Genomic DNA, 7893 nt, shown 5'->3' with positions numbered 1-7893 from the left:
TATCAGTCTTATTCTAGTTTGCACCCGTCTGTTCAGGATTCTTTTCTTCCCTAAGTTAAAAGCTGTATCATTTACAGTCTTCTAGATCAAATATGGTCCATACTTTCACTTTTTAAAATACCCAGAAATGAATTTTTTTTTTCCCTAAAATGGATATTAGGCATTTCTATGGCATTCTAATATTTCAGGATGCTTTAAATTTTTATTTCTTAAAGCATGTGTATTAGGAGACTTTTTAATATAAAAAAGAGGGATTAATCTTTGTTTTCACATTTAGTGATTCAAGATTTATTTTTGCTTTATCCAAAGCCTACAGAAAAGAGGTATGATAATGCTCTTCCACTTTGTTTGGGGCATTTGTAATTTACACTCTGTTTCAAGCAGACTCTGAGAGATGCTGCTAATACTCCAACTGAATTTTTTGTTTTCTTTTTGCAATATACCCGTTGTTTTGTTCCCATGATGAAACTCAGCTTTGGATGAATTTCATTTATCACCATCAGATACTTCTTTAAATTAAGTCAGTGGTAGAGGAAGTACATTTTTAGTTCTGCGTGATTTTTTATTATCAACTAACTTACTCTTCCTATACCTACACAATTTTCATACACGTGCATGATACATATATGTGGCTATGGAGTAACAGTCCTACTTGTAAATAAAACTCTGCTTATGCATTTATTTCTGACAGAGTAGGATGGAGTACGGGAATGGGGATTCCTTTTGGGAATTTTGTGTTTGCCTTCTTTCGTGATTAGATAGCATACTGTAGGGACTACTTTTTATACATAGCCCTGCAGAAACTGATCTGAAATGAAAACATGAAGCTTGGAAATGGATCCTGTGAAATGAGTCCTCCAATGTTTAGGCTGTACAATAGCAGAATTATCCTTCAGTAATGCTGGGACTACTGCACAGAAACGACAACATCACCCACTGAACTCTTTTACGAAAGAAAAATCCATTAAAAGGCAAACCTCTGTAGTTAAAGCATAAAAGCTTTTTCTTCCAAATTGGGGCTGATGAATTAAGCTCATCTTTACAGCTGAAATGGAATGGTTTAATCCTACACCACATGAAAGGAGAATGTCACCAATTAAGTCAGACTAGAAAGCTTTGTTAGTGAAAGAATGCCTGGCTGGAACTTGCCCTCAAAGGCTTTACTAGGAAAAGCGGTCATTTTTTTAGGCAATCTCTTGACAAAATACAAAAGAAATAAACTGATAATGGATTGGCACTTCTGGGGAACCAAAGGATTTTAATAAAACTTCTCTGGACCACCATCCTCCTCCTAAATACCAAACTCTCTGCAATATAACCTTCCAGAAACATTACTAGGCAATGTGATTCACCAAGACAACCCTATTCTTCTCTTTTCAGGCTCCTGCTCACATGGCTACTGGCAATGTCAAAATGGCAAGTGTTACAGACCAGAACAAAGCTGTGATTTTGAAGACAACTGTGGGGATAATACAGATGAGAGTGAATGTGGCACTTCCTGCACCTTTGAGAATGGCAGATGTGGCTGGCAAAATTCCTTGGCAGACAGTTTTGACTGGATGTTGGGGGCTGGCTCACCACAAAGTCTGAGACCTCCCAGGGACCACACGCTTGGAAACAGAACTGGTATGTTGTCACAAATGCAATGTAATCGTCTTCATGGAGTTTCTCTTATCTCCATTCAGAGGCAGTGGGAGTATTCTACATGTCTTATTAGGGTGTCATTTTAAATAAGTTGAACGCATAATATAATATACAAATATTAAATACTGCTGTAAAATGACTTTAGGTTAGAGTAAATTGATTCTCAGTTGTTTCTCCTTTGGGTACTGTTGTACGAGTAAAGCAAGTCGTTACTTGTCAAAGAGAGACATATATTCTGGCTTCAGGCAGCAAGGGTGAGGGAGCTCAGCACTGAGATCCACTGAGTCCTAAGCTCCAGACTGAGCATATTTCCTGGAAGCCTCAGTTCATGTTAGATCAACACACAGTGTTCTGAATGTAAGGAACAAACAAAAACCTACAGTAGCCTACAATATATTACCTGCTGATCATTAATAATTTTGAGTGTTAATAATTATAAAATAATAAAGAATTTTTTCACAGGGTATAATTTCTTTCTGATAACTGGTTGAACATGATGAACGCTTTTTACCTTCTTTATACTCCTTAATCATTTTGAAAGTAGGTCATAATCAGAGACGGAAACTGGCTGTTTAGGAGTTAAGAAACTCACTCAAAATAATGAAGCTACCAACAGCAACTGTTGAAAGTTCTGAGTAATTTTTAGTAAATAAATATATGTAAATAGACCTCCCTTGTCAGTGACAGAGTAGCTACATAGTTTCTTCTGGAAAACTACCAAATGAATTCTTCTTGTCCTTGCTACAGGCTCCATGCCTTCATCCTCTCCCTCTGATGTTCTTATAATCCAGGCAAAGGTGTTTCTGAAGCTGAGCTCAGGCCTGATCTTAAATTGAAATGTGCCACAGCAAAATTGAACACATATTTGGAAATGTATTTAGAAGTTAATGAGTTTTTACAAGTACTGCTGAAGAATAAAATGATAATAATAATAAAGTAGTAATAAAACTAGAAATATGGAAGGACACTGTTGTTGGCCTTTTACAATATCCAGGTGTGTTACAACACAGATTTCTGCACCTCTGTGGAGTTTATCATGACAGAACTAACAGATCATTCAGCTCAGTTAAAATATTCTCACATGAGATGGAGACTGCAATATTTATTTATCTTTGTGGTCCTTGTACAAAGAAAAAGAATTTTAGCCCTTACTTCTGCGACTTAAGTCTGTCCATCAGTCAGACAAGTTTCCTTTCAAAGAGGACTGTGGAAGTTTTTTGTTTTGTTTCTCCCTCTAAATGGGTGTTAACACAAACATCAACATGCCAAGCACAAGCACTCAAAATAGCCACATCCTCCTAGCAAACAACGATGCCATGATAAGGCATGCTTTTAATCTCCCGCATGTTTACATATGTGGCTGTCTTTAATGCAAGTAATAGCAGATATGGAAAAATAAGCTTTCATTTCCTTTTTTTTAAGTTTATTTAAAAATACAACACTTATCACAAAGATGTCACCGCACTTGTGTGTGTGGCCTCAGGGAGAAAGAAATTTTCTTATCCTGTAATATAATGTCAAATATTTATAGCTGGAAATGAGCCAAAGAGGTTAGAATGAATACATTTTAGTCCACAGGCTTTTATCTCTAATTCATAGAAAAACTTAGCCAGTATGAAGTTATAATTTGATAGTGTGCTATTTATGCAATGATTATGCTTATGTGCCCTATACATTTGTATGTACAAAGGAAAAAATAATTTCAAAACTTGCAAAATTTATTAAACTTCTGATAAAAATAGAAATGGAAAACTAAAGGAGCATATCCATTTCAGAATATATTAAGTGTAAGTATCTGTTTCTTGCAACTTCCTCTGACTAAATAATTTAAACATGAGAAAATATTCATACAGTAATGAGTACGGGTGTCCAAAATATCTCATTTGTTATGAACATGTGAATATTTATTAGATTTTGTTGTTTGTTTTATTCTTACATCACAAGTTTTTATATTGTTTATTATTGCAAAAATTATCTTTCAGAAAACTTCATCTCGAAATTTATCACCATGTGGTCATTGATGTACTGTCAAAGCAGTAACTAATGCTCTTGGACAAGGAGTAGTGATCAGGGTAGCTGGGAAAATTGGAATATTCTCTGTATTCTGTGCATGTCTGTCTAAATATTAAGCTGTTACCAGCTTATTCTTATCATAACAAATATGTAAGGAAAATTATCTGGTGGCAAATGTTTGCTAGCATAGCAGATATTTGATAAGCATACTTTATATCTCTCTGAGTATTTCTAAGTTTTGGTCGCGGAATCTAATCTGAAAGTGAAAAACAGTTTTTCAGGAATACATAATTTCATTTCAGGACAATTTCTATATCTTGAAGCCACTGCAATAGGGCTGAAAAATCAAAGAGCCCATCTGAGGAGTTCCAGATGGAAAGAGTCAAGCAGGAGTTGTGTGTTGAGCTTCTGGTACTTCAAGTCATCAAAAGCCACAGGATGTATTCAAGTTCTCATTAAGGTAATTAAAAAAATATTTTCCTTTAAATATCTGATGCCTGTTAAAGTGCTTCGCATATTGGTTTGGGTGTATTACAGCAGCATGTATACTGGAAGAGTCCCACTGCTTTTGTCTTTAAGGCTTCTCTTGTGCAGCACTTTTTTTGTTATTCTGATCTCTTAAAAATACTTTGCCCTTTCATTTCCAAAATACTTTTTTTCTGAAACACTGCAGGAAACTTTTAAAACTTTTTTTTCCATTTTCTCTTTTTAAATGCATTGCCTTTCTCTTTGACACTCCACAGCAGAGCAATTTTATTATTTTGCTGCCATATACATTGGTAACTATATGTGTGTAACTCTGTAATTCTGATAGAATGACACCAAAATACTTAATTAACAACTAACACAAAGCAAGGACAATACTGTTTGTCATTCTATGTAGACGTGTATAGAATATATAATCAATTTTCCTTAAAAATTTCTTTTTTGACATTTCCTTAGAAATGTCATTTTTCTTCACTAAATGTGCAATGACATAAAATGTATGAAAATAAGCTAAAACTATTTAAAATTATTGAAAATAATTATCAGCGTAGCAAATGTATATTTCAACTTATTATGTATACTATTCCTAGATCACAATCTGTAATATTTCCTTTCTCTTTTGGTTTGGGAAATAATTTTGTTTTCTATTTCTTTTATCCTTATTACAATGAGATATTGCCTCCTCTCTTATTTTCCCCTAGTATTATTGTCTTAATAAACTTGTCAAACATTATTTTATTTTATTTAAAATTATCACTGCCTCCAGTGATCTTAAAGAAAATGTAAAGGCAATGTAAGTGGATAGCATCTGAAAAAGGGTTTATTATTCTTATTCAACTTCGTTTAATGCAGGCAAGAATCCTAGAGAAAGATAGAAAACATTCTTCTCATTAGTAGTGCATCATAAACAGTTTCACAGATCAGTGTAGTTTATCTGTTCTGTTGTATATAAATATTTGCACATCAAAAATCTAATCAGAGTTTCTATTTAACAGTTTCTTTAGGAGTAAGGTCTGATTAAACACTTTGTAGTCATGAGAAGTAGTACTAAATGTTTACTCTGTGGTTCAAGCTACCATACTCATGTTAGTCCATCTTGTTAGAGCATAAACATGAGGGAGCTTTTTACACAGGTAGATTGTGATGGGACCAGGAGGAATGCTTGTTTTAAACTACAGGAAGGGAGATTTTGATTAGATATCATGGGGAAAGGTGTTTGTTTTTTTTGTTTTTTGTTTTTTTTTGTTTTATTGAGAGAGTCGTGAGGTGCTGGAACAGGCTACCCAGATGGTTTATGGATACCCCATCCCTGGAGGTGTTTAAGGCCAGGTTGGGTGGTGCCCCAGGCAACCTGATCTAGTGCTTATCTAGTGGCTGACAGCTCTACCTTTGGCAGTGGAGTTTGGAATTTTATGATCCTTGAGGTCCAATCAAAGCCTTTCTATGATCTCTTGACTTGAGGTTTAGTTAATGTCAGTGGAAGTGGATTAACGGACAGTAATAGCTGAAAAGGCAACATAGAGCAGATGACCTGGGAAAGAATTTGCTATCTCAAGTTTCACAGATGAGCAAACTATCTCTAGCTAAAGTCTTCACTTCTATTACAATCTCAAAGTGAGAATGAATACCATGTACACCACTGACAAAATTATAAATAAAACAATCATATTGAAACAGAATGTGGTGTATTACAGAGGAAGAAAAATATCAGTCAAAGGTTAAAAAGCTATTTTTTTTTTTAAATTTTAGCTCATTATATGTATTAACGGATGACTTCTCTTAATATTAACATTGCTTGACCACTTTCAAGATGCTTGAGTATTATCTGTCATACTAAAGTAGCGTCTCAGATTGTGATATAAACAATGAAACTATAGGATCATAGAGGATTATATGGGCATGAAGTTTTCTGTTGAGGCATGCAATGGGAGAAAAACTCAATATCCAAGGGAATTTTGCTGCCATTAATACACTTTTCCCCTCATATATTTTGTATCTGTATATTAATACAGACCTTTCTGTATGTGGAATTGTAGTCCAGTCAAAATGATGGACACTTGAACCGGTTGTAAAAAATACAGTATACTTCAAATCAAACCCTCACCATTTATACAAATGGAAGATGTTGACATTATAGCTCTCTTGGAGACAGTGAAATCCAGAGACTGCAGTATCTGTCTTATCATCGATCTAAATTGAAATTACAATGTGCTTTACAGATGTGCAAAAGATCAGTAGGCAAAGTACAGATCTGTATATTGTTAGTCAAAACTTTGCTATTGAAAGCAAGATTTTGAATTATTTCTCTGTGACAGTTGCAAGAGAATATAAAATACTGTTAGAGATTTTTAAGCTGAAGTACAGTAGGAAAAAGTTCATATTAATTATGCCTGCTTTAGTGGTCATAGTGAGGTTCTTAATCTCTTACTGGCTCACATAGTCAGAGGAAACTCTTATTTTGAAATGTGTTTCTAAAGAGTTGAGCAGAAATTATTAGATATAAGGAAAGACAACATATTTTATTGCTCTGCTGATTTGAAGATATGTTTTCTAGTGCTGATTAGGTTATTTTTGTTATGAAAAGAAAGAAAAATAAAGATGATAATTCATCCTCTGTATAGACATTGTTATTAGAAACAACAACAACAACAATGCAATTTAAGGTTTAATACAATTAGAGAGGCTTCAAATACTTTATAGAAGACTGAAAAGAAATACACAGATGTCTGAAGAAGATAAAACTAGCTATTAGCAACTGCCTTCACTGAATGTGATGAGGCCAATGTATACGGGATCTCTTTAGGAAACATCAGCAGACCTCTCTGAGGCATTTGTCATAGTGAATTAGTTTCATCCTTTTACAAATGTGCAAAGACATAATGGTATTCAGGATAAGAAGGCTTTGCCAGCTCAAAGCAAGTGAAGCAGGGCTGCACCAGCACTGCTGAAGTGACAGCCCAACCTGGCTACTGCACCAGGGAGCTGGAGCCAGCAAGCAGACCGTGCCCTCCAGCTGCTTTCAGGCTGATAGAGCACAGATCCCATCACCTGGCTGCTGCAGCTTCTCAGACAAAGCTGGAAACTCACAGTTTTTCCCTTAATATTATAATTGTATTTAGTTGGCCTATGGAGGATAAGAGAGACAGAGAGATGTAGAAATGCGTATCTAGAAGTTCAGATGCAGGTGATTTGTGGTGGTTTTTGCAATTCCTTTTATTTTTAGTGAAGTAACATACTGTCCTGTGTGGTCAACACGAGAAACTGAAGTAGAGATGCTGCTATTGCCCACTGATTTCTTCTGTACATTTGTATTTTTAGGATAGAGTAGTTTAAAATGAATTTTTCACAAATCAATATCATTGACCTTACTTACTTCTTTGGGAAGTCTCTGAAGAATAAAGTCCAAGGAAACAACTTACTCTGCCTCACATCTCAAAATAGACTTTCTCCACATTGATTCTTCTCACTGGCAGCATGAAAAACAATCAACTCCTCACATTGATGTAGCAGTTATAGATTTCATTGTGTTAGCATAGCCTTCAAAGCAGGTTATCTGACTTCAATTTGGTTAGGGGAAGAAACTTCCCATCTTCAAAGATTTGCTTGAAGGTTTTACTGAAGGGACTGCTAAAATCAAAGCATGTTCCAGTCTAGAAACTGTACAGCTTTTTCACTTCCCTCTCTAGACATAATAAACTTTATAAAGAAATTCCTTTAAACTTATGCAAAAATCTGAAGTTTTGGAGTACT

Source organism: Meleagris gallopavo, chromosome 6, assembly GCF_000146605.3.
Source record: "Meleagris gallopavo isolate NT-WF06-2002-E0010 breed Aviagen turkey brand Nicholas breeding stock chromosome 6, Turkey_5.1, whole genome shotgun sequence".
NCBI classification, from domain to species: domain Eukaryota; kingdom Metazoa; phylum Chordata; class Aves; order Galliformes; family Phasianidae; genus Meleagris; species Meleagris gallopavo.
Note: the sequence above shows the minus strand (reverse complement) of the source record.